The sequence below is a fragment of the Amphiura filiformis genome, chromosome 3 (genome assembly GCF_039555335.1).
Source record: "Amphiura filiformis chromosome 3, Afil_fr2py, whole genome shotgun sequence".
Classification (NCBI taxonomy): domain Eukaryota; kingdom Metazoa; phylum Echinodermata; class Ophiuroidea; order Amphilepidida; family Amphiuridae; genus Amphiura; species Amphiura filiformis.
In genome coordinates, this window is record NC_092630.1 from 84,649,443 (window position 1) to 84,677,376 (window position 27,934).

The window sequence follows — 27,934 nt, forward strand, 5'->3', positions numbered from 1 at the left end:
GATGTACTCCGGGGATGTACTTCATCCCCCTGAAAGCTACAAAACGCTACAGCACAATTAGTGACTGCAAGCACAGGCATCCCAAATGATGCAATTGTCCAACCATCTGAGTACACACACATATGTAAATATATGTAGGCCCCTATACAAAAACTCTGCCAGGCCAGTGCAACACTCATGGCTTGCTATCCCTGGTCTTATCCTCTGCACCTGAGGGGTAGAGTGTGGTTCAAAACTGGTTAAAAATCAGAAAAGGCATAGGGCCTAGTGTTTTAAAATTCAGAAATGTCTTGCCACGTACACAGTACAATTCTGTTTTCATAATTGGTCAAAGAATGCATGACCAGAATTTTTTTTACTGTAAAAATGTAGCAACATGGGCTCGTTTTGGAAGAAAAAAATGCAAAACAAATTTGATATCTCTGGATACCCCGGTATATTATAAAGTATTCAGGACATTCATCTTCAATGGTGCTTTAAATTAGCTGTTTATATTATGTTTCGTTTTTCCTGAAAATTGTGATATAGTGTGTATATTTCAGAATTATGTTTTCACTGTCTTCTTATATTTAGCTTACATTTATTAAAATGCATACAAGTGCCCTTTACTTTTTCTCAGCTTGATGTTTCAAATTTTGTATGCATAATAGATGCTGCATGGCATTTAATGGCAAAATGGTCTTTCAAGGACTAGGCACTTCACCTCAAAAGCCTTAATGGTACATGCATCGTGGTGTTACACATTATGTTACCATACTTTAATATTAGCCATTGCTATGGTAGAACATATTTTGCATATATAGGAATTAGGGCTGTTGTCGACAAGGCTGTTGTTGACAATATTGTCTACAAAGCAATTTTCCTGATTGTCGACAAGCATGGACTAATTGTCGACAAAGGCTAGTCATAAAAAATATTAGAGACAAGCTTAAGGGGTGGGGTATGAACGTTTGGACAGTATTTTTTATGGGACATGAGAGCACATCACACATATCGAATTGCATTCTGAATATGAAGTATGTCCTCCTGATATCAAATAATTTTGATTTAAAAAAAAATTACAATAAAGAGGCCTACACATTTTATGCAGTTCTAAATCCTGGCTGATCTTCAATACTTTTCTTTTTCAGACACTAAGGTCTGATTTCTCGAAGTTTGGCTAGTGGTCAGACTTCCTAAGCCAGTAGGCTAGCCCTACCAATGTTATTTAGCTGATGTATGATGTGAAATTGTAAGCACTATTACATAGGACTAATTGGGCTAAAAGCTTGATGGCTTAGGAAGTCTTACCACTAGCCATGCTTCAAGAAACCAGCCCTAAAAACCCCTTTAACAAAACAAATTAGCCATGTTCAGATCTGAAGTTTGATTAGCTAATATTATGTGTTTTACATTCTTATTTATATTTTTAATGTAAATAAATTGACGTGAATGTGCACATAACAGGAGGAATGCCATGCACACCATGCACTGAGCATTGGACAACAATAAATAGAATTATTTGAGTGAAGTTTTTAATCAGAGACGATTTTTTGTGGTTTTTAAATGCAGTGAAAAATATTGTCTAAAAATGAACACATTAATATTTTGTTTTGTTTGAGGAGACAGACCTCTCAGTGATGACACTGTTGTTTAGGATTGCCCAGAGGTCAAAATGCATACAAAAGTACACTTAATACATGAATATATTGTACTGTACATTGTATATCAAAATATGATGACAATATTAAACATTCTCTAAATCAAATATAAATGAAATGAAAAAAACCCAGACAGCTCAGTATAAAATATTATTACTAATGATATAATATTATTTACTGCTGTTTTTTTCTGTAATTGTGGGAAGTAAACCATACCAGCATTCGCAACTAACACGCTATATATTATAATTATTATTCTTACTCTCTAGAATTAAAGGTACAAATTGAATTAATTCTCTGGCAACTTTACCCTACAAGCATTTTGTTTTCATGAACAAGATAAAACAAAAGAACCATCATTTCTTGTAATGGTAAAATGGTACACCTCTGAATTTCTATTAAATATGTGGCACTAAATGTCAGATGGCAAAGCATGTTTACACTACAGGTTTTAAAGGTGAACATTTTTAAGGGGTGCAAAAGATCACCATTTTTGACCATCATTATTTAAATTTTGGTACTTTTTGAATTCATTTCAGTTTAAAAACCCAGGACATGCTTGTTGAACTTTTTCAATATTAGCACACATTTAAAATTAGTTTGTAATAATACAGGTTGCATAAAATTGTGTAAAAAATGACTGCTGTGGAAATAGTTGTCACCTGTGTAGGTGTGAATGTGTGTAGATCACTAGGGGCTGTAATTCACATTGATAAATTGAACTTGCTGATCGATGTATTCACTCATTTATGCCTCTGTCATTCATTTGGGTTTTATGCTCTTTCTGACTACAACAACTTGAGAGAAACAGCAATATCAGTAATTTGTAATATTTCAACTCCTAATGCTTCCACAGAAGATTTTACAGAAACCGTCAAATTGTTGCAGGCTCAAATGAATTTGAAATGTGACTAGCAGGTTGATGTTTTTCATACCATTTTCTTCCAGAGATGATTATCTCTCAAGTTTACCAAAAAAAAAAAATAATAAAAAATACTTTTCAATCTTTAATTGATTATACCGTAATTGCAAAGCAAAACAGTCATTTGAGTTCTTGTTTGTATGGTTTTGGATTTTTTTAAAGCATATTTTTTTCTTTTTTCTTTTCACTTTCAAATGCGGGTCTGAATGATTTCTATTCATTTGTGCATGTAGATTTTTATTACTTATGTCGGTATTAATCAATGTGCGGTTTCATCACAAGTAGCCATAATGAATAGAAGGTGTGCAGAAGCATGTCATGAGTATACTGGCCTGCCTGTGCCATGCCTATGTCTACCTGCCCTGCCTATTGGAGCCTGTCCCAGTACTGCCCTTTAAGGGAAAGGGGAAGGTAGGTCTTTAGTCCAGATGTACAGCAGATATGGAATTTGCAAAAGGTTGACTTTGTTTCAAAAAAATGCTGTATACATTTTTAAAAAAATGGACGTAACCCCTCTAAATATGGACTTTTGATGCTATTTTGAACAGTTTCACATAGAAAGTGGTCTGTTTCCCGTTTTTTTCCCTTTGTAATTAAACCTTTTTGGGTACATTTTAACATTGTTACCCTGCAATTGCAAAGTGAACCTTTTTGTCATGGGGGTGTTGCACCCCTGGTGGGTATTGCACCCCCACTGGCTATGGGCTTGGTAGTAGCCAAAGCAAAGGAAAAAACCAAATTATCGAAACATAAAGGGCAAAAACAAATCGGCTCCTGTATGTGTAAAGGAAAAGAAAAGTGGCTCAATTTCATTCCAATGCAAAAACCGTTCCATTTTACACTCCTACTGAACAGCATATAAATATTGATTGTGCATCTGCACACCAGGTTAATGACTTGAATCTTTCCTCCCATGTTATATTATCATAATATTTATACACCGTTTAATTGCGCTACTAACTGTGGGCTATTCTAATAAAATATCAATTTCCATACTGAATGTCCAATTCATAAAATGATTACCCAACCCTGGCTATAGAGTGCAAGAAGTCCTGCACTTTTTAATTAAATTTCAATATGCTGTGAACCTGCTTGACTTGAGACTAGTAATATTGGGTAGGTTGAGATGATAATTTGGTATTCAAGACATAGATAGAACATGTAATATCATAATCATTGAATAATCATTATTTCATCTGTTTTGAGGTGATATTATAGGTCTCATTCAGATCATTTATAGTTGAATGCTTGAAAATGAAATTTTTATAAAAAAAGAAAACTGAAAAAAAAATGCCGGCAGACTAAAGGAATGAATCCTGTCTTCTTACAAATCTTTAGGGATATTTAATAAGTTAGTAACCTCCAGGTTCTGTATTGAAGATAATTCACAGTTCATTGCATCCATAAAATGTGGACAAATGTACAAATATGTATACATTTGTACATTATAGGCCTAGCTGAGATTTATAAGATAGCAACATAAGTCCAAATATTCATACTCACATTATATTAAAATTGACTCATCACTACAAGCAAATGTTTAGTCAAATAATTCAATTACAGGAGATTTTTGCTACACATACTTCATTAATAGGAAACATACACACACATACATATTGTAATTAAAAGAAGTATATCCATAATTAGATCAATTAGTAACACGTTTCTTATTAAAACAGTAACATTGATTTATTGACAAAGTGTCATAGATGTATAGAATTTTATTATATATTTGTATAAGCTGCATTGTGAATAAGGTCTAGGACATACAGTGATGATTGTGCCCATGTCACAATTTATTGACTTTGATATAGACTTTGGATACAAACCAAATCAAAAGCCAAGAGAGATGTGTATTTGGAGCAAATTATTTGTAAACGCTAAATACAACAAGTACTGTGACAATTTGGCTAATTTATCTGTGCCTCTGTCAATATTATGGGTAGGAACAGAATGGTATGAAGTCCAAAGTCATATTTGTATTGGGAACTAATGGTCACTTCAGTATTGATTGTATCCAGGGAAATAGATGAGGAGTAGGAAAACATTGAGTTAGGTATGTAGTTCAATGTTTGATGATATTATTGCATAGCATCGGTATCTTGTATCCAACTTTAATATAACACAGATGGGAAACCATTCAACATGTTCAAGTTTATAATAGTAGAACAACATTTGTAGAGTGCAATTTGCATCGCAGACGCCTCATTCCTCTAAATAAAAGAGTTAAAAGTAGACCAATATGTGACATGTCATGTCAAAAGGAGACACTTTTGGGCAGGATCGTAAATGGAGAAATAGCCAAAAATCTGCCCGCGGGTGATTTTTTTCACAATTTGGGTTTGCTGCGAATTTTTGATGTTATTAATGTTAAAAATATTGTCTGATAGTTTCAGACCCGAATATAACTAGCATCTTGTATTTTTGGACATATTTTTCAAGGCAATTCCTACTCTCAACATTGTCAATAATATTTTTAAAGGCCGATATCTCAATTTCCAATTTTATAATACCATAACTTACAAACTCAATATCTTCGCTTAGGAATGTCTGATTACATTGGGAAAAATGGCATTGTGGAGCAAAATATCTTTTTATTAAAGATATGTAAAAACCTCCAAATTGATAACCTGCCCAAAAGTGTCTCCTTTTGACATGACACGTCACATATTTCTGCTTCTCATAACAAAACCACTGGAGCAATACAACTTAAAATTTGGAAAGAGATTATTTTAATGGTAGGCCTGTTAGGCATGTTAGATGAAATAATCTGACCATCCCCCTTTAAAAATAAATAGATGTGAAATAATCTGACCACCCCCTTTAAAAATAAATAGATGTGAAATAATCTGACCAACAACCTTTAAAAATTACGCATTTAAAAAGTACAATGTGACTTGAAGCAAAATGACTTGTATATTGCACAAAATCAGCACATCTCATATGATTGAAAAATCTCTCGGCAAGTATATGATGAAAATTTGTTTATCAAAATGGAGACAAAATTCAACATCTTCAATGTGTGATTTTATCAACCAAAATAAGTTGTACAATTCACAAATTGGTGACTTGATGATGAGTATTGAATTAAAATTTGGAGTTATGGTTCATGAGATGACTTCCCTCCCTCATCCTCATCTTGTTACAGTTAATCTTTATCTCTCCTCGTTTCCCTTTTCACCAACCTTCACCTCCATCAAGTATTCAGAATTTTACTTTTACTGTGATGTAAAATACTAGAAGCAATGATACAAGTTTCCACACAAAACACATCTGCATACGTATGTAACTTAGAGCCAATTTCTGACTGTTCAAAATGAGAACCCAATTTAATGTTTTTACTCTTTCTGTTATAAATCATCATCATTTATATATAACCATATGATGCATCATGTGCACATGCTTAGGCTTAGCAGAAGGGTTGCTTTTGGAGGATTATGCACTGTCATGTAGAAATGGTTTAGTGCCAGCAGGCCTCTGTAAATGTTTTCATTCCTGCAGAAACCCAACGGCAAATCAAACTGCTAAGAACAGAGAGACAGGGTAACTGGTAAATTTGTTTGAAAATCTGACGAGGCACATGAAGGATCAATCAGAAAAATTATATAAGAAAGAAAACCATGTTGCCTATCCTGAAGAATATCTATCTCATACAATAAGAAATAAATATACACGATCATGATCATACGAGCTAAACTGATGTCTTTGAATACTAAATCCTTCAAAGTGTACATGTATAAACACTATAGTGTCTAAATACAAAGTTAATACCTAAAGTTAAAAATGGTACTATTAAGCAATTGTGTTTTATATTTTGCTAATTTTGTTCTATAGTGTTCTACTTGAGCGAGTATGTAGCAGTGCAGATCCTAATATATCTTGATTTGCAGTCACCCATGACATTTGTACAATTACCATTTTAAGGCTTCAATGCAACTAATTAATCAACTGGGCTGCAGAAATCTGTTTTCCATATTATATCATGCAAAGAGAAACATTGATTTAAACCCTTTGCTGCTGTACTGATGATTATACAGGCTGTATCAAAAAGATTGATTCCCATCTGGGTTTAAAAAAAAATAGTATTATTACTATTATTAGAAAGCATGCTTGATTACCAAATGAAATTGGATCCTCTTGAAATGACCAGAAATGTTAGTTTTTAAGCACTCTACAGATGCACCACCCTTGGTCGCCCATGTATTACACACGGACAAGACACTGTCTTGAGGGAGCCAAATGGAGCTACAATGTTGCATAATGTGACAGTCTTGTCCCATAATCCCTACAAACTGATGAGTACCAATCATTTTGATACAGCCTGTATAAGTATTGTGATTACCTGGTAATCTTTATCTCATGATCATTATTATTTACGCATAAGCACTATAAATAACATACTACCATCAAAATTATAATCTTTTAAGTACCATATTACATCCAGTGGCAATATATTTTAATTAAAATGGTGAATGATGTAGAAAATCTTACTTAAATTTACATTTATAAACTTAATATTTTAAGCATAATAATTGGTGCCAGGTATCAAATTTGTTTCACTTCTATTTTGCAATAATACATTGTTCTGTTGTTTTTATTGTTTCAGAGGGAACATGATATTCACTTACAAGCTTTGGCAGAATTACATAGGAAAGTGAAACCATTACCAGGTTGGTATGCGATAACATTCTATAGTCTGTCTCATCTCAAGTTCAGAGTAATGCTATGTTGGATTTTACATTGGCAGATTTGAATCACATGCACTAACCTAATCCTGTGGGGCATAGAGTATACATAAACAATTTGTAGAAGGGTGATTGGTCTGTACACTGGCAATGAAACTGCGTAAATGCACTGATTCGAATCTGCCATAGCAAAATCCAACATAGCAGTATTCTCAACTTCAGACATGATACATTATATATAGATATGTGGCATGTTAAGGAATAAACCATAAGATTGATGAACCCATAAATGAAAGAGAGGGGTAAAAAATGTTGACACCTTGATAGGATAGAATTCTAGATCTAACCAATAGCTAGATGAATCCCTATAAATAAAAGGAATGGGTAAAAATGTTGACAACCTTTTCTCACATACTTATTGTTATCTTAAGTTTCATAACAGATGGGGAGGGGGGGGCAACTTAGTAAAGAAATTTAACATTTGCATGAGTTCATCAATGTTTTGGTTTGTTCCCTTAATTAAGCCCAAGTCACGCGGTGATTGATGAAGAAGAACATTCCTTAGTTGCGTCATAACCATGTAAGTGCTAGCTTCTATGATGAACGTGAATGCTATCATTAATTTTAATAGTTGCATTTTGGTAACGAACAGCATCAAATAAAATATTTTGACTATTGATATGAGTTGAAGTGAAACATGTCATCATCAATTTGTTGTATTGTTTTTATTGTGCTACAAACTTATTAAACATACTATATTAAACATACAAACTACATTCTGCAAAAGGGCAATGCTTGAACAAAGTAAACCTAGGTACTGGTATGTATACAATTGGGAGAAAATGAATCGATGTAAATTGTTCAACATTTCTACACTTGTCTCATCTGCCTTACCCAATTTTAAAGGGCATTCAGTGGCTTCAGCTTCTCAATGCACATCTGGGATCTGCATTGCTCAATTTTAAAGGGCATTCAGTGCACCTCTGTGCTGTGTACTGTAGTAATCAGTGTCCGAATTAAGAAAATAAAAGGGGTTGTCCCACGGACAACCAGGTTGTAATTTCTGGTTGTCCACCAAAGTTTGGTCCGTAAGCTGCTACAATCTGAAACAATTACATATGACCAATGAAGTGGCGTGAGTGTAGTAAATTTATGAACAATTAATCTTAAATATTTAACAATTCATCAGTTGTGTCAGGTTTGAGCAAACTAACATGCTGAAAAAGTGACTTTTGGCTGTAGATCTTTGGTTGTCCACCGGACAACTAGAGCATTATTTTCGGTTGTCCGGTGCATGTTTTGGTTGTCCCAGGCGAACGGACAACCAAAATTTCGAACACTGGTAGTAATTGCTGTAAATGTTCAGATGCATTGCATTTTGACTTAAGTTATTATTTGACTGTTTCTATTATGAAGAGATATAAAGTTGTACCATGATTGTATATTGGCTAAATTCAGCCAAGGCTTGAAGCAAATTTGGTCCCCATGTGTTGAGAACACAATATACATGAACAGTGTTGTAGCTACGCCACTGAACACTAGTGGGGTACAACCAGCACAAACTCAATATAAATAAATGTCCTGCCGACTGGCACAAGATTTAGCAAATTGCATGGAAATTAAGTAAATGTTGTACCCTGTAAAGTTGAGAAACTCCGTAAAGTTGAGCTTTTATGAAATAAAAAAATTGTAATGTATTTTCAATTCAAGTGTTTTATTGGGCGTTACATCCCATCATTTATCAGCTTATAGGCATACTTTATCTATGCACAGGCAGAGTTCTAAGCCTTGTCTCATATTCTGAAATCAGTTCAATATCAGTTTTGGTTTCAGTTCATTTGATTTTGCCAATAAATATGAGCAATCACACAATTGATTCATTGATTTTAAAGAATTTAATTATGAATGTTTTGCATGTCAAACTTTACCAAATCTTAGTTTATGCATTTCAGGTTAGCCCCATTAAAAGTGGCTGTACAGCTTTGTATAATAATAATATGGAAACCCATTTTTGTTAGTTTAAAGGTGTGTGCTTAACCATGTGTGTGCATTTCTGAAGGATGGTGAATATTTTGAACTATTGAATAACAAAAGCAAGGGCAATAGGCATGTTTTACCTATGTCTGGAGCGTGTAAAGGTTACAGCCTTATGGCTACATGTAGACAGTAAGACTTAAAAGGTTCATGTATGAGTGAACCGAGAATAAGTACAATGTAGTCCCAAAGAAACAACAATACACAAGTGAGTCTGATTAAATCATATACAAAATGTTACCAGGAATAAAAGCAAACATTTATAAGATGGAGAGCCTAGTAAGGGAAGCCCAAAGGCAAGTGATGGGAAAAAACTTGGGGCAGTGAAGTTGAAGCTTTTACATCATGTGTTTCCTCTGACAAAATAACTACAATGTAGCGCTGTCTTAAAAACAAAAAGTGCTGTTCAGTGTATTTTGCTACAAGCAAAGTACGTTAATCGTCATGAGAAAAGAGCTTGATATAGAATACATCCATATTAAATGCCAGGATTGCTTAAGCTGAGGAGTAAAAGAGGGCTGCACAACATTATATTATATTTGAAGGGTGGATTTTTAGAGTGTGCATGACACTGCAGTAATTGAGGTCCTTGGGCCTGATCATTGACCATTTATATTAACCCTAACATTGACCCATGCTTTTTGGTATCGGAAGTCAGAGAAGATCCGATTTTTTCAAGAAGAAGAAGAATTTTTGACTTGGCACCCCCGGGATTCAAACCTTTGACCCCTCGCATGCCAAGCTTAACGAACGCGACCGGTAGCTGCTCGGGTTATTGCTGCCCGCCAGCAATTCCGTGAGCATATCACACTTCGGGTGATTGCGTCATCGCAGACCCTGGGATGCATGCATGTTATGAATTTTTCATTGTGGTATTTTGTGGTTTTTACTGGTGTTAGGGGTAATATGGGAAATGAAGAATCAAGCAGATTGAAAGTGTGAACAGAAATAATTCAGTAATCTCAGCGAAAGTTTACAAAAGTTTAAAATTGTGTATAAATTGCTTAGGAGTGAAGAACAAGTATTTGAAATTATCATTATGTATTTCTGAAATAAAAATTTGGCAAAATTAAAAAAACAGCCTTAAAACATCAGTATTGACAAAGTTGGAAATCCCATTCAAATACATAGCTAATGTCTCTACTTTTAATAAGTAGAGATGTTACATCTTCATTTAAAATGTCCTATTTGGGCTTTTGCTTCCGAATGAGCAAATCGCTGAATAGGCCTTTAAAATTTATAGGCCTACATAATGTAAGCTAATTGGGGCAGCTAGGGAGAAATCCCGGTCCCCGCACTCCGTGCATCCGCGGGTATTCATGCTTGTCGAAAATTTCGCGAAATAAGGGGTGTTTTCAGATGAAGAAACGGGATTCCCGAAACACACAAAAAAAGGGTGTTTTTTCAAACAACGTGTTGCGAAAAATAAAAAAAAGGGTATTTTCATCGAGCAGCCTACGCGTTTCTGCCAGAAAAGGGTATATTAGAAATATCGTTCGCGTTTTAGCTATAATAGGGTATTGTCGAAGGGCAAATAATTCATGAAATCGCTAAAAAGGGTCTTTTTCCCTAAAACTTCGCGAAATGAGGTGCAAAAGGGGTGTTTTTAAAGTTCACCGACAAGCATGAATACCCGCGGATGTACGGAATGCGGGGACCGGGGAGAAATGCTGTTTCTGGATTAATGACTCAAATCTATGGCCATCAAATTTAGCTGAAAGCTTAATGGATTGCTTGTTGATGCATTCATTTGAGTTCTTGAAAGTTCTCTATAATGTGAAACCAGTAGAGCAATCTCTTGTCTGTTTTACACAATGATAGACATTTTGTATTTGCTGCATAATGAAAGCCTTTCATCAGTCAGTCATTCAGGTGTGAATTGTGAAGGACAAACATGCTCACTCCTCAACACACTTATGGTAAAATAAGCTTACCCATTTAATGCATTTTATAAGAAATCCATTTGTAAAGTTTATCACAGGATTCAATGATGTTCCCTCCAATTCACAAGCACCTGCTCTATCATATCTGTTTATTTTGATGTAAATTAAACGAGATTTGAAGTAAAATCAGTGCAACTCGCACGCTATTGATACATTCCACATGGGTTATCGTGTATGCATTTATGCAGTTTCATTATAGCATACATAAACCATGAGATTTATCAATATCATGATAAGTAAAGTAAGATGCAAATCAGAATTGGATCAAGTCAGATTATGGGGAAATTGAATCTTTGTATTACGCTTCAGGTAAATAGTACTGTGTTGTGATTATCACTGTAAATGTATCTTTTTTTCCCTTGGAGACCCGGGGGGACTTTGGTTCACTAACTAAAGTAAAATAAAGGTAAGAGTGAGAATTATGGGTTGGATTTCTGCAGAAGGCAACAGGGTGATGAATTCACATCCCTAAGTTACTTTTGAGACCAACTAATCTGGTTTGGACTGTACCCACAAAGCTTTATTCAACATTAAATAGGTTAACATTATTTGGTGCGCACAGCTGTGAAGTTCCAACTTTGCTGGAGTAAATTAATAAAATTGTGCACCAGTCATGCAATAAATAAGCAAAGCACACATGGATGGTTCTATACAATCCAAGATTTTATGAGCTTGCATATATCCATAGATTTTAAATATATCCCAGCAAACATAAAATGTTTTACAGAAAAAGTTTAAATGTCATATTATATAAGTGTTTAAAACATAAACCATTCAAAAACATTATTTGTATGACATATTTAGCAAAATGTTTGGCAAAAATTATTTTTATATAAACATTGTGAGATTTTACAAATTTGTTGCAGTTTTGTTTCATACAAAAACATTTTATATTTGTTTTTATGACCTTTGAAAGTTTTTTGACGCAAAGTCACAAACCAGAAAACATTTCAAACATTTTTTAAAACATTTGTGTGTTTGCTTGGATATTACATGTAGAACCAGGGTCCTAGTTGAACAAAATGGCTTGTGTTGTAGCATTGACTTGTTCAGGCATGAGATTTTCTAGGTTGCACCTGAATTCAGGTGGGTTTTGGTCCAAATGTTGCTTTTTTTTAAATTTCAACCTGTCTTGAGCTTTTGTTTAGCTCAACTGCAGAAAATTTTTTCAGTGTTCTTTTCCAAATGCTTTCAGATATTTCATGCATGTTCATTCTCATACCTGTTTGTTAAATAATACAGGCATACACAAACAAACAAACAAACAAAAATGTTTGACAAGAAGAGCAAAACTTTTAATGATTTGTTTGTTGTGTATCATTTCTAAAAATGTGGTTCTTGTTGTGTTTTGTTGATTGTTTTTTCCATTTTAGTCAACATGAGCAATGATAAACAGTGAAAGTTTCTATGATGACAATATTCTCTCCTTAAAAGCAGGCCTTTCCGTTTGAGGCGAGCGATCGCTCTCGCTCGCCACCGCTTGCCCAAACTCGATTTCTAGCGAGCGATTTTCCACTCGCCAAAGAAAATTAATATCACTCGCTGTGAATCCCCCAATATCAGCCAAAAGGTTGAAGCCACAGGGGAAGAATTAAGCTCAAATGGATGACTCAGCTACTCGCTTCAGATTCAGATCTTAAGAGCACATTTTATTTGTGTTTCTGCATTTAAACAAGAAGACTGAACTGCCTCGATCCCTCCTTCTCAGGGAGCACCGCTCAGGAAGGGAGGGGGCATAAAATCGATCGTATATCCATTCTCCACAGAATCATCTAATTCAGCATTAAATCGAGTCTGTGCCCTCTCCAAGCGGAGAAAGTCGTCACAAATTTTAACGCGCTTCGCGCGCATTTCGACATAAATACCGTATTTTAAAGCTCTACTTTATTATTATACGTCGTATTTGAGAAAATTCGACCACTCGCCTTAGCTTCATGCTAGCGAGTGATTAACCACTCGCCTTTAAAATCTAAACGGCAAGGCCTGTAAAAGGCCAGTTACTTGAAGTCTTCAAACCTCTACTGCCTCAGTCTGTTGACTTACGTCTTGTAACTCTATACATGTATATCATAATGTGCATAATCACATCAACAATGCAGCAAAAACAACTCCAAAAATAGTGGTCCGATAATGAGATATTGCTGTGAAATCAAAGCCACTTTCCCCCTAATGAACACGTTTAAAACCTGAGACTAATTTACGTAGTCTCAGGTTAAAACAATACCAAATTTGTAATGATGACATTTGTAATGCACTCAAAATAAATTGTTCATAGCTTTCAATGTAGTCACATGAACCCATTTGTGGGACTCTACAAATGATATCATCGGCAGTACATATGCAGGCGTTATTACTGGGAAGGTGTACAAGGTGTGAGCTCAGCATCTATATCGTCAGAAAGAACAAGCCATCAATAATGCACAACTTTCCCCTCACTAATGTTTCTCCCTGACACTCAAATGTTTCCCCATTTGCACATTATTTTGTACCTCAGGTCAAAGGAACTTTTCAAGATCGACTAGCTGTCCAGGTATCAATGTTACTAGATATAAATAAATGTGCATTTCTCAATTTCAAGAGCCGGGTGATCAATAAAATTGATGTAATATTATACATGTCTGCTGCTCAATAACTTGTTTTTCCAAGTTCTAAAACACATTTTAAGTTCACTGTCCCAAATAGGTAAGAAAAGATTGCGTGCCTGGCTCCTGATTGAGAAATGAGTGTGTGTGTGTGTTTCCAGTTGCCTGTCATCTGTGTGTTTTTAGATGTTTTTAATAACAGCTAAGACAAATTTAGTGCAATTTTGTTTGTTACTGAGTAGATAACAAAAGGTGGTTCAAAAGAAAGGCGACACAATTATGAGTGATGTTTAGTATTAACATTGTGCATGTTGTATCTTTTAACATATTACTATAGACTAACATCAGGGACTCTGTGCAACAAAGACTCATCTCCATTAGCTCCCTTGGGTCATGTTATTCATAAGCAGATTGCATTTATACATAACATTACCCAGAGGAGCTGATGGACATGAGTCTTTGTTGCACTGAGTCCTGGACATATTACCACTTGAACTTCAACTGGTCATGATTAAGACCAAGGGAAGGCTGATGCTTTCACCATCAACCACCTCAATCAATCACCTTTTGAAGTGCATGGCATTTCTTGCCACTGTGGATGGCGGTTCACAGATGCACAGACGATCAGAGAGATTATCAAATCCCATTGAATACATTTTATGAAGTCATTTGGTTTAGGAATTATTAGGCATTTTGAAATATTTCATATGCATGGTCCACCCTCTCCAATGTCTCATTAAAGTTAGCAATGAATTTGAGCAGATTTTTTTGAAGTTGTTACATTTGTAAAATCAAAAGAACGGGTTAGTTACATGTAGCTCAATTGGTAAGGCACTAGGCTTTGGTGCGCGAATGCTTGGTTGTACAAGTTCAAGCCCCACGGTGTCTATTCTGAAAAATTGAGCATGCTTGAAATTCCTCTGGACAATGAAGTTACTGCTAAATCCTGATCTGCCCATACAGAATTTGGGAACTGATCCTGACTGCAATGGTTATTATAATGTAGGCTGATTAGGTTTTGCACTCAGACCCTCTTCTGCACCTGTATAGAGCTGCATCTGTGAATGAGGCTAAATAGTATAATAAGGTGTGTCCTCCTGGGCCAACATGGTCAGTGAGTTTCTGTAAAGATCTTATGTAATTGCGCTATATAAATCTTTGGCTTTTTCGGAAGACAGAAAAGTGAATTCCTGAAACAAAACACTTGTTTGCAGCTTTAACTCATCTGAATGCAAATAGAGTACATTAGTGAAATGGTAAATGCACTTGATAAATGTTTAGCAAGTAAGCTTGATGTTAAGAGTAGTCCCAAATGATGAGATATTGGCAACTGATGCACAAGGGAACATTTGTCAGCTTATATAGCGTATTACTAGTCATGTGCCTGTGTGTGTACACAGATTCATATCAGAGAGTTATCTCTCAGAATGGGGTATTCATTCCTCTTTCAAGTTTTGGCATTTAGATGAGAGACGTTCAATTCTTTCATCTAAATTGTTAATTTTTTCTGTCATTAGTAATAATTATTAACCTCTTGTTTTAATGTCCAATTAGATTTTGTTTTTCTCTGTGTTTTGTGATGGTGATGGTCTGGTTGCTGTGCTGTATTTTGTGTGTGCAGTGTACAAGAGAAATTATCACTATTTGTTGTTGAAGTTGCACCAAATTGATAGCAAAATTGTATTTTAACAAGTAGCTAAATGATTTGGGTATGTAACAACTGTTGTCACATTTGATATTGATAACATTGATAAAAAATAAGTTTTTGAATGTTGTCATTACTGAAATAACTTGTTAAAATGTGGGGAAAATGCAATATGAAATGAATTTTTAATCTAATGTGTTAGTAGGAAACAAGTATTTTGAAACATGTTGATTTTTGATGAAGGGTAATTAGACGGTATATCAATACACTATGTAGCCCTTCGTGTGATTGGTACAAAATACCACATTTATAACAAACATTATTTTGAGGAGCCAAAAACAACTTGTTGGCTATCTGTGTAAATTGTTATTTATGTGTTATATGTGGTGATGTGTGTCTAGTGTTGCCAGTGAACTTGTGTCATCTTGTATCTAATAAACCATTTTAACTTAATTAGTTGATGTCTAAGCTCATCCAGTATAAAATGGCATTCAAGTTTACAGAGTATCATTTTACAGACTGCATAAACAGTGAAATTCATTTGGGGTTGTCTCTGCAATGCATGTTAGGCATCATGTCATGGTACATTGAGACATGACATAATCATCTTGCAATATATGATATCGTTGGGACGAGGCCTGGAAGCCTCTTCCAATAATGTTAATTAAATGGGAAACTGCTATGAGAGTGAGGTTAGATAAGTGGGTCTGAAACAAACAACAGGTAAAACAAAAGCCCATGTATATTAATATGACTGTTCTATCATGATTATGTTTACATGTTTCATAAAATCTAATTTTACCCCATGTTAGTGCCAACTACATGTATATAGTCGTTAACTTTGTAATCTTTAAAATTTCCCCAAACGTTCATTGCTTTTAATTAATTGACCATTCAAACGAGCGGGGACTTTCTTTTTTTGATGTATTTATATGGTAAAAAGTGTATGATGCTCTGTGTAAACACTTGTTATTGTAAAGATGAGCACTGCCTAGCAGGTTGGCCCAAAATATGTGACATTTATGTGGAGTAGCTAGGTGTCTCATGTCATCCCTCATTCATCATCCTGGTATAGAGATGCTGTAAGATTGAGGAGTATTTCTTATGAGTGCACCAAACAGTAGCTTGGATCTTTTGGTGTCCCCTATTGGTATAGCTGCATTCAGAATAAACAAAAGACATTTTAGGTGACACAGAAAAGATCCAGGTTATTGCCCTGTTTAGGTGTGCTGCAAAGCCAATGAAATTACTGTTTTGAACTTTTTTTGGTAACTCCCACCTGCCTGAATTTGGGTTTGGAACCCTGTTGTCACCTGACGTCACATTGATGTACACATTGTTAGCACACATCTTTACAGGGCATTTCAATGCCATGCATTTCAAATGCACATTAATGATGTGCGAATTGGTGTGATGGCATCAGGTGTCCAAATGCAAAGGCTTATGAGATTTACCTAGAAGGTGAATTCAAAAGCACACTCCATTGCTCAACCATGATTTAGGGCTTGAGCTCCCATTATTTTATGATTGATCAGTAAGAAGGACATATGAAAGGTATTTACAAAAGGACATATAGTTCCAGCTCCATCACTTTATCATTGGGGTCCTACTGATGCAGATATATGTGATTTGCTTTAAGAATATGCCCATAAGGCCCAGTTCATACTTTTATTTAACATTGAATATTGAATGCAACAAGTATTCATTATACAATCCATTTCATGTTTAATTAACTTCTAACAAATGTTTGTTGATGTAAAATATACAATATATTTCCACCAGATATTAGACGTCAAATATAATTATTTTCTCATCAACAAACATATGTTAGAAGATAACAAGGACTAAAACAGATTGAATAACGAATAGCTGTTGCATCAAATATTCAACTTTGGAGTACGAATCAGCCCTTATGTTTGATATACTTCATGAATAGAATAGATGAATACACCCATAACTCTTAATCAAAACTCATCTAATCATTGATATGTTTAATCTTTTTGTTAAGCTGCGCCGCCCATATTAAGAGTTCCAGTTTATCCGTCATCCTATCTCATGTGGCAGAATCGTGTCAAAGGTAGTACAACTTTTAAAAGTATTATCTTCATTCGATCCCAAGCTCATGTTGTATGAAATGATTGTCATGGAATGGCATTCTGGGTAATGTGGAATGATGCTTGTGTTCTTAAGGAAAAAAGAAGCTTATTAAAATTGCAGTGATTCAGTCAAAAGTTTTGAGGGATATCTAATTTCAACATGCTAACTCCACATTGCCCTATAATCAGGCGCTGCATCCCTTTATTCCAATTTGCTTGAATAATGGCTGCTCCCATTCTCAATCCCATCATGATGTGAATTCCCATAGATAAGTGATATTTGAAGCTTTTGTTTGCAATGCTGCGCGTCATTTGTAGGAATATTTTATTGACATTTTTTGTCTTATGTATTATTAGCTATTATATTGTGGCTGGTTGTTGACCCAATAATTGTTGTACTTGTCTATATCTTGTGTGATGAAGTCGCAAATAGTAGCATTATATTTTGAAGAAGAAAAAGCCAAGAGAGGTCTCTGCATGATTATTTTAGTAGCTTTTTATGAATCATTTATGCTGCAAATCCTGTGTAATCCAGTACTATTTATTTAATTTCCAATTCTGATCAAATGTGTTGTCATGTAAATGAAGCAGTAATACAATGTGAAGAAATATCAAGTTTATGGAATGGGTCCTTCACAAGATCTTTACCTAGTTATTTTTCTAAGTAATAGTGTACATTTGGGTCATTGATTGGTAAGCATATTAATACTGTTTGAATTGCTGATTAGAGAAAGTGTTATTCCTAGTATCGTGACCTACATCTATCTGCATGACACAGCAAAACTATACAAAACTGAGATTGGAAAAAACACACAATGCAACATCTTATTTTTTTCAGTGTTAGAATTAGAAACTATTTTCATATAATTATAATATTTGATAGAAATGATAATTGTAAAAATTTGTATATATATCAAAATCACCATATAGATCAAATGTGTTTAGCATCTGAAAAATTGATGGCAAATTATGCAATCTCAAAACAATGCAGAATAACAAAAGAGATGCTCTGCATACTAGCCATAGGCTTCAATATGTTATAAAAAGTCCAAGTTTGGAGATATTTTCTCAAAATGTCAAGAACTATCTCAAGAACCACTGAACCAATACTAGGCTTGTTTGTACTTGTTTTAATGTATTTTGAATGCTGACTCAATTCAAAGATTCATCATACCACATCAAGCAGCAGACTAGGGCAACGAGAGGGCACAAACAAAAATTCACTCAGATTAGGTACAAAACCAGACGGTACGGGGACACCTTCTTTCCAGCAACCATACCTGAATGGAATAGTTTACCAGAAAAAGTTGTTGAGGCACCAACACTTGCTAGTTTTAAGAAAGCGATTCAGCTCCAGATAAATTAATTTTGTAGCCACGTCCATCCACTTAGCAGCAAGAAGTTAGTGATGTTGCCTTTTTTAGCAGGTGTTCTACCGACACAAATATCCAGATCCAGATCCAGACTCCAAATATGGTCATGGAAATTTACATTTCTAAAATTTTTAAAACAAAATTTGAAACTTGTCATCTGCAGTGGACACCTGTGTGGAGAGGGATAAAGTTGAAAGAACAGTTACTTTCTTTGCATGTTACAATAACTTTCACCCTGATGTGGCAGTGACGTCAACTCATTGAGGCCGCTGTTTCGCATGTACATCTATGCGGCATGTGTGTGCGTACGCCAGCCCTTGAACTAGAACGTCTGCTAGCTACTTGAAGCTGAGCCCATGAAATGTGCACTGATGTCCCTGCCACATCAGGGTAAAAAATGGTATAGCTATATAAATGAAATTCAGGTTTCTGAAGGTCCCTACCCAGTACCAGTAGATATGGTTTGCAATCATTCTTTAGATGCAAACCTGGTCTCCTTTGATATACATAAGCAAGCTAGGGTTGTCCATTATATATGCCAACGTTAGTAGAATTCAGAGAATTGCCTCTGAAGTATTTGAACTGAATGCAAATAAATGTGAGGAGAAAATTTCCCCTCCATTCTCTGCTCAAGTAGCTCTACCCTAGATTAAATACTTTCAAATAACAGCCGTACTGTAGTAGTATATATGGGATTTCGCTATTGCTGAGTGAAAGCATGCATTAAGTTGACGGGATACTGACATTCATTCAATTTGACCACGCAGGGTTCACAATCCATGTTCAAATTGGCCTTGTATGTTGCATTGCAATTACGAACATCAAAACATATTATTCCACATGAATGACGATTGACGACGAGTGCAGCCAAGCTGAAATTAAGGAAGTGGAATGAGAAAAATGGTTAAAGGAAGGAAATGAGAGACTATGAAATGTAATCATGAAGAAAATAAGAGGAAAAGACACCAACCAACGGATATGTGATGAGATGAGAACTGTAGTAGGGCTCTCTTTTTTCATTGTTGCAGTCATGTTTCACGGATAAACTGCCCTGCTTCCTTTAATGGACAAGGATCATATTGATGGCTGAGTCAGCGGCAGAAGGATGTATCTCCGGTAGCTGCTGTGTGTATTATTGCCAGTGGTGTACATCATTGCCAGTGGTGTACATCATTGCCAGTGGTGAATACCCGGGATAGGGTATAAGCTGCATTAATAAGTAAACTCATGCATATCACAGGCAATCAGATACAGCAGCTAGAGGACATAATGCCTTATGTGAACCTGATAACATGATGACCTACTGTATTATGTGTAGGGGTTTTCCCACTTGGTCCAATCCTACTTTGTCCAATAGTCAAGGGTCCAATGCCCTTTTCCCAATGCTCCAATGTATTATGGAATCTATTTTTACTACAAGTTGTGTTTTTCATTCATTCAATGTTGGTATTTTCTGTTTTTGCAGGTAATCTAGTTTAATAAGGGGTAATAAAAGCAAACAAACAAACCTAGTGAGTCGTTACCAATACAGCTTTTGTTACATTACACCCACCTTTCAGCTAAACATTAACTCCCTCCACACGGGTGTTGACTGCAAACGACAAGTTTCAAATTTTTTCTTAATTAAAAAATTTCAGAATTGTAAATTTTCATAACTATATTTGGAATTAGCATGAAATATATATTACAATGAGTACAAACAAGCCTAGTATTAGTTTGCTGTGGCACTGTGCAGCTCTGAAAATCCACACAAGTACATAGAATCCTTTCAATATTTATGGTAATAAAAATCAAATTCTCCCATTTTCCTGTCTAATGAAGTGGAAATCAATTATATTGTCGAATTAAGTAAATGGATTTATTGTGTTTGTTCACTGGGTATTAAAATATGACCTGGTATTAAAGTAATGTATAATATTTACCATTAATTTTGCTAGGGATATTTTTACATTTCAAATATCTCATTTTATTTCTCTTATTTATTTCATCCCCCATATTTTAATCAAATTAGATTTTAAGAATTAGAATTTTTCTTAGAATATTTACAAAATATTTGCTGAAATAATCTGAAATTTGCATTTAAACAAACATCAAAACAATGCAACACACTCTTTAACGGAGAAAAAATGTAGAAAACAATCTGCAAGTACGAACTGTTGATAACGGATTACCATAATGATGAAATAATAAGAGTAGTGACTATCCCAGGGTTCTCTTCTTGATAATGAGCTGTTCCCCTTGCCTTTGGGACTCATCATGATAAACCATGAGTACCATGTCCAGATATTTATTACCTATTTAAAGATGGTCAATCAGAAGAGATCTCATTAAAGAGTCATTTTGCAATTTACAATAGAAGTTGTGTTCACATTTTGAGTTGCACCTGGCGTAAACTTACGCTAACAGTGACAAAATTCCCCAAATCTTTTCCCTACTCCTACCGTGTGTCCATACCTAGCCTAGCACTACTTCTATCAGTTCCACCAAGCCTTCACTTCTGGTCGGTGTAAACATTGGCTATCACTTCTGGTGTTTCCATCACCTTTTACAACCGTGTGAAATGTAATTTCTTAGCTTTCGACCAAAAATAGTCAAACTTACACTGGGTGCCAGGCACATCGGCGTTCACATTGCAGCATACGTCTGACAGAGATGTAATATAAACAGCTCGCTACTACTGACTTTTGTCAGGAGTAAATCATCAGATGTATGACTGGATGAACTTGCGCTAACCATTGGTCACACTGCCACTACTCCCAGCAACTTGCACTGACCAAGTTCCACCAACATAATAACATGTTGTAATTGACTCTCATGAGAGTAATAGAAGTGTCAGTTTGATTATCGTCCCTCCTATTATCGTCCTCATATCAGCCCATGATGTGAAAATTTCAGACTACCGTGACAGTATTTTGTCTTTGGTTTATTCTATCTTTTTATAATAGATTAAAAGTTGTGATATATTTTAGGTTGCTACAATCCCAGTTAAAAGTTGGAACACCTATATGTAAAGGTGTGACTGTTTTAAACCATATTTGCATAAATTCCTCAAAAAAAGTTTGGAAAGTTTTTCAAGCATCTATATCTTGGATTATTTTTATCAAGTTCATATAGCGTTGCATATCAATGGACAGCTAATTTATTCCCTTTATGATGACACCACATTTGAAACAATCACCTTTTCCACGGCTGAGTACACATCTTGGATAGTAAAAACAAATTCCTATTGTTTATTCTCTAAATTGGGTGATCAACCAAGCTTCCGCTAATGTACAGACAACAGTAATATAATAATTCTGGCTCTTATGTTGCAAAATAAATGGGTACATCATTAGTTCAGATATTTTACTAATGAACCACTATGCCTTTTACAGTATTATTAGCCTTGGTATATACTGCACTTTAGATAATTTTAAGAATCACGCTAATGCAATTCATCTTATCCAATCAATTTCAACACATCTTGACATCCAATATAAACAGAAAAATACTCTTACGTTCAGATAGATTTCAAGAATGGTGAATGAATCCCATTAGCAAATTACATCGCAGCCCAAGAAAAATGTTGACAATGATCTTGGAATGACTCAAACAAAAGCATTTGCATCAATCCCAGTTTACTCTCATTGTCATCTTCTTTCTGATGGCACATTCAATTAACATAATTACACGTACCTAGTGCCACATAACGAGCTATTCCACTTGAAATCCACACACCATATGGAGGGCATGGGCTGTAGATTTCAAATGGAATCACCCGTTCAGGTAACCCCATTTAAAATTCACACTCCCTGTGTAGGATATTAAGGTCATGTCTTCCATAGGGGGTGTATTGATTTCAACTGGAATAGCCTAATTCAGGGGGATCATGTGAACCTGGAGGCTATATTATGTTTAATTATTGAATTTCCCAAGATAGTGAAATAATAATACAGGGTGCTGGAACTGGACTCCTTATAGGTTAAGTGTAATCACATACGCACTGATCAGCTGCACCCTGAAGGCAGGCATGATTACGTGACATAAGATTAAAATTGAAATAGGATTTAACGGACGGACTATAGTGCTATAAATAGCAGCGGGAATGCCTGTCAAGAACACTTAGATGTGGAAAACTAAAGAAATAGATATCACAGGAGTAGAAGAAAGCTGTATCTGTCAGGAAGAGATGTAGCTGCCTCTAGTAAGATAAATGTAGTGCACGTAATGCTGTCCTCCCTTAGTGGGAAAGGTGGGTACTGGGATGTCAGGTGTACTTCAGATTCCTGGAGGGGGTTTAGCCTGGTTGAAGGTGTACAGGGATGTGCCACATTTTTGTTGGTACCTTAAAATCAATTTTGGTATATCGATAAGTGGTTTTTAAAGTTAAGACCAATGCGTTTTGTGAAAAATTGGTATACTGATGATTTGCAAAAACAGCAAAAACTAGGTATGGAGAAAGTCTGCATAGCATCCAAAAGTCTGTGTGGCATATCCCTGTACAAATGTTTTCAGTTAACCAAAGCCTTATCCTGATGAAGGCCAAAGTTGTGACCGAAAATTGAGGTATGTCTTAATTTTGTGATGAGATGCTATGTTTAAAATCATTAATTATGAAGTCTACCAACACAGGTGAACTTTGATGCTAGCAAAGCCTTATCATTCAACACAAAATACTCTGTCATTTTCTTGCATATTTTCCCTGTCAACTCAAAACAGAAGCAGTGACCAACATAACATCCTACTTAAAAGATGTTATGAGTAAAAGAGGATGAAGGGAATTCAATCAAGTTGTAACTGATGAAATGGGACCATCCTAGAACCTTTTTTGAAAGAATTTAACATGATGTAAAATGATGCGTTTAGAAGGTGCTTTGTATATCTTATGTGGAATACATTGCACTCATCTGACAGGACATTGAATGGTCTTCCTAAGGAAGAACTCTGTAAGGCTCTTTATTTTAGCAGAACATGAGATGGATATGCTGTGTATATTTACATGTGGCAGCTATTGCTTGCCATTATCCATACATGTTGCACTCATTTAACAAGACGTTGAATGCTCTTCCTCTAAGGCATATTGGTGGCAGGTAGAATGTGGGATGGATTGGCAAAGTGCAGGTTGTTTTCCAGGTCATTTTCAGAAGCCACAGTGAAATACAATGACACTAACACCAATTTTGTAATAGACCTGGATTAATAACTGATAAACATATTATATGTTTTGGATAAATTGGTGGGCATGTTGAAATTAAGTGTTTTCTTATATTTGTTCCATTATTTTTCTTTAAGGGGGTACTACACCCTTGCCAAATTTGTGCCTATTTTTGCATTTTTCTCAAAAATTATAGCACATTAGTGACAAGTAAGATATGTATATTATAGGGGCAAGGACTACAACTACTGCACTAGAAATTTTATTTCAGCACAGACAACAGTTGTGGAGTTACAGTCAAAAATGAGGGAAAACCAATATTTGATCAATAAATCAATAACTACTTGACTTGAGTTGCTGAATTTTCAGTGCAGTAGTTGTAGTCCTTGCCCCTATAATATTCATATCTTACTTGTCACCAATGCGCTATAATTTTTGAGAAAAATGCAAAAATAGGCACAAAATTGGCCAGGGGTGTAGTACCCCTTAACAAGGTGCTACATGTACCTCTGTATTATTTTGCTATTTTGTAGATAACTAAAGGTGGTTTGCTTTAATCATGCTAATAAATACTTTCAGGTATTTTATGTTTTTTCCTGTCATATCCATGTCAAGAGACATACATTTCCCAATTTTAACAAAACTAAAGCAGCAAAAACTGAAATTACAAATGTGATGATGCAAGACAAATTGTGTTGATTCTTTGCTTTGCTTCTGAGATTAGGTTGAATTACTCCGAAGACGTACATCTGCACAAGTGGCTGTTTAATCCAGAGCCCGTGTGTTTCCTAGCCATTTAGAGCTATATGGAAAATTTTCAATTGGTTCGAAGAAATTTAATAGGTGAAATGTCAAATTCTGGCAAGATGAAATCTATGAATTGTGTTAAAGCTGTGTGCTTATATTCTTATCTATGACTTAAAACAGGTATATTATTCTAGTATTTATATTATAAAATTACTTTTTTAAATTAAATTTAATATCGTAAATCAACTGACAAGGAGAATATACTTGATGGGGCACCCATAAGGGCTTATACATGTAATACAATTGTCTTAATGAGTAATGAACATTACTTTTAAAATTTCAAATGAAATCGCTTCAGGATACATAAATTCTGTATGTGTACTACATGCAGATGTATTAAATCTAAAAGTTCAACACAAGTTGCATGCCATTGCCCCATTTCTATTCCTAGAATGCATTTCCCCAGTTCTCAATATAGGTTGCATATAACTCCACAGTTGTTATTTAAGAGAACTATAGAATAGATAGATAGTATCATCTCCCATTGAGCATTAGTCAAATAACAAAAACATCTGGTTTTGACGTTTGCGGCTATTTTGTTGTGCCAAATTACTCGGTGATAATATACATGTAATTCAGACTGCTTGCCTGCTTGCTTGAGTAATATGGCACAAGAATTTAATTACTATTTTTGAATAATAGTTCAGGGCAATGGTCACTTTAAGGACTGAACAAGAGAGATGGCCGTTGGTTCAACAGTGTTTACCGGTAGCTTAATTTAAAATAGCTACTGCTTATGGCCAGTCCAATTACCAAAGGCCTTCTCATATGTCAGGAGTGATGTTAAGAGCAGGTATAATATCCAGAAAACCTTTTTGCAATTTACATGTGTTGATGTCATTCTAGTACAGAAAATGCGCAAGTGGGCAAAATTTATCCTTGACATTCAGCTAGTAGGTATCTAGCTAATGAAAGTTTAATGTAAATGTAATCTTAATGGCTTTATTGAGTAATTGACACTTAGTCAGACAGATGGTTTGAAACTGAAGTTCTAGTTATATTTTACCAACTGCTTTTGCCCTTTAAATGTGTAAATTTGCACATGATTCACATAATCTCATTCTAACATATTGAGGGGTAAGTTTGCATGTGTGGTTCATTGTATTATTACATGTGTTATTTTAGCAATTTTGGTTGTTGTTGTTTTTTAATTTCATCATGTGCAATGATACAGCAACAAAGCAAATTGAATCATTTGCCGAGAAAGCACTTTTTGTTATTCATTATCATTTTTACCCTGGCCTTTGGCAAGCTACAATATGTTGCAAATTATTTTGAGATTGGACTTACTGATCCTTTTATATTGCTAAAAATAATAAAATAAAGCATTGCGGCAATTCATCTTAACTAACAAACACCTCCATTTGCTCAATTGCATCACATATCAGAGCTAGCAATCAAATTCAAGAGATGCATCTCTCAAATGGTGTAAAGCCTTGTGGTTCTCTCCCTTCCATCTCAATGTGTGTCATTTTGGTAGCTCAGGGCTTCCAACCTGTTTCAAGAAAACAAAAACAAATTCTGTTTAACCAGTTCCCACATCAAAATTAAATCACATATCCCCCCTTATAACATAAATTTGAACTGGTGACCCCAAATGGGGTAACATCCTAATGTTGGGAGCCCTTGCTTCTACAATCAACAAAATTAATAGTTGGCACACCTTGACAATATGTTGGAACTCTTCATTGCCGCTCTGATAGTTCAGTGAAATTAGTATAACTATGTTTGATGAGAAGTACATGCCTTCTCCTTTCCCCTTCCCTCCCACATTCCCCCTCAATCAATGTTGGGGAGACTGGAGAGCCCAATGGAAAAAGTGCTTTCATCAACATTGAACTGGGGGAGAGGTGTGACGGTTTACATTTAGTATGCCAGAGTGTGCCAACATTAATTTCCTTGATTGTAGCTCTACCCTAAATCATATCCATAATCCTGTCACCTTACCATAACCTTAAACCATAACCATAACCCTTAAACCTCAAATGTAAACCCTAAATCATTGAATCAAAAGAACAGACTGTGTATAAAATGGCTAGAAAACCAAAAGGAGCAGGGAAAGGTACCAAATGTCACGAGTGTATGTCACACATTAGTACTGACTGTGATGTGAATTTCTACTGACTAGCTAATCTGATTTGTAAACCCAGATGCAATGCATGGGAGTTGATTAAAGAGGTTTTAATGCCCTAGTTAGCTTTTATAGGGAATGAAACTGAAAGACATGAATAACTGAATGCTAAATGTGCATTTTCTTGCACCATCAGATATTGCTGATGAAGTTAGTGTATGGTTTGCATATATAAACAAAATCACTCAAAATAGCCCCAAAATAATATAATACATTACAGAGAGTGGGTTTACTAGCACATGGGAAGCTCTCAAGTTAGTGATGGAAGCTATTATTATCTAAAATTGATTGCCATATCAACAAAATGAGATTTGAGAAAAGGTCAAGCATAGGATTACAAACATAACATAAAGCCAAAGTAATCATCATAAAGTGTACCATTAATTTGAATTTTATGCTGCCATATTTGGTATAAACCAACTTGTAATGGATGCATATACTGCTAGTAAACATTTCATTTGAATGAACACAGCTGCCAACAGCTGTACGCGATGCGACCACAATTTGTATTTCAAAATACAACGTAAACGCACAACCTTGCATACTTCATGACAAAAATACTAACCAATCATGAGTGAGTTGGTTCTGTGATGCGCACACACTGGCGTTCATCACACACTGTACGCGGACAATCGTCACGCTGTTAGCAGGTGTGCGAGATGAAATTTTTAGTATAAGTTGTCTGCATCCTCATCATCTATTACTATCTTCTGTAGACAGGTGCATAAATACTAACACCTTGGCAATTACATTAATCTGTTATGGCATAACTAGAATATCTCTTGTCAATAAGGTGCAAAGGGTGAGCAGTAAAAAAATCTTTATTGTCAAGAATATTAGCGATTCGCTTTGGAGGACCTTGTGGTCTCTCTTATTGTGAATAAAGTAAATTTCCTAATAATACGATTTCCATTTTTTTATTTTGCTATTCTTTACTCAAAA

General features: G+C 35.2%; 1 long non-coding RNA gene across 1 annotated transcript in view; it reads left to right on the top strand.

The window, feature by feature from the left end:
• The window catches only part of LOC140149285 (uncharacterized), a 31,199-nt gene extending 13,671 nt beyond the window's left edge, over window positions 1-17,528 (top strand). The window contains exons 3-5 of the long non-coding RNA XR_011858576.1: window positions 7,169-7,232; window positions 13,719-13,754; window positions 17,460-17,528. This is a non-coding gene — a long non-coding RNA (uncharacterized lncRNA). The remainder of the gene's footprint in view (window positions 1-7,168; window positions 7,233-13,718; window positions 13,755-17,459) is intronic.
• The last annotated feature ends 10,406 nt before the right edge of the window (window positions 17,529-27,934 follow it).